We start from the raw sequence: 946 nt of genomic DNA, 5'->3' as shown, positions 1-946 counted from the left end.
GCTTGTCCCGTCATCTACTCAGGCATTCTAACTTCAGTTGAACTTGTAAAATATTTATTTAACACCTATTGTGCACCAGGCACTGCACCAGGCATTGTAGATACAGGGAATCAGTCGCTATTAGTAAACCGATATGCAAACACTGGTGGGAATCATATAGGGATTTTCGTAGGATTTGGAAAGAAAGGATGGCAAGAAACTCCCAGTGTTAACCTAGCAGCTCAACCCCCTTATTAGAGGGGACGTTCCTAAAGAAGGGATAATGAAGTCTGGTAAAGACAAGATGCGTCTGCTCATGTCTGTGCACATGTGCATGCCTTACAGCTCAAACCATCACAGACCTGCACTGTTATCCAAGTGCTTTAATGTTTAATTCCCTTTGATTTGGTCCAGAGTAACATCAAGTGTTTCTGTGGGCAATTCCAAGGCATCTGAGGAGCCTTGCTGGTAATTAAAATCTAGTAAGACCTTCAGAGGAATTGGAGAAGGAGAACTTTATTGGTTTTCAGGCCAGTCTTATAATTTCATTCTGTTTTCTGTCTGAGACACACATGCACAGGGTCTTTTATCGCCTATTAGGCATGGGTCCTGCCAATCACAAGTTTGAAGATGAGGAAAAAATCAGCAAATGCTTTGCTGGGGAGAAAGCAGAGCCATTACTGCCCCGTGGCTGGGGCAGCCACACCAACCAAGGATGCATGCATCAGACAAGAAATGGTGTAGAGATGTTCTATTGCTTTCCTTGAGCTATGGCCGATGGTAACTTGTTGACTTCGGTCCTGGGATCAAGTTAGTGCTGAGTTGCTGTCAGCATTACTGGTTGTAAAATGGGCTTCTCCCTTTCCGACCAGAGGCAAGATCATTCTGGGCATTTGTGGTGAGAATGTTCTCTGGGTGGCATCACAGAACTTCTCACCAATACTGTTTGGGGCTCCTTGGCTGCATC

Source organism: Crocuta crocuta, unplaced genomic scaffold (genome assembly GCF_008692635.1).
Source record: "Crocuta crocuta isolate KB4526 unplaced genomic scaffold, BGI_CrCroc_1.0 scaffold657, whole genome shotgun sequence".
In the NCBI taxonomy this organism is placed as follows: Eukaryota; Metazoa; Chordata; class Mammalia; order Carnivora; family Hyaenidae; genus Crocuta; species Crocuta crocuta.
This window is presented reverse-complemented; position numbering follows the sequence as displayed.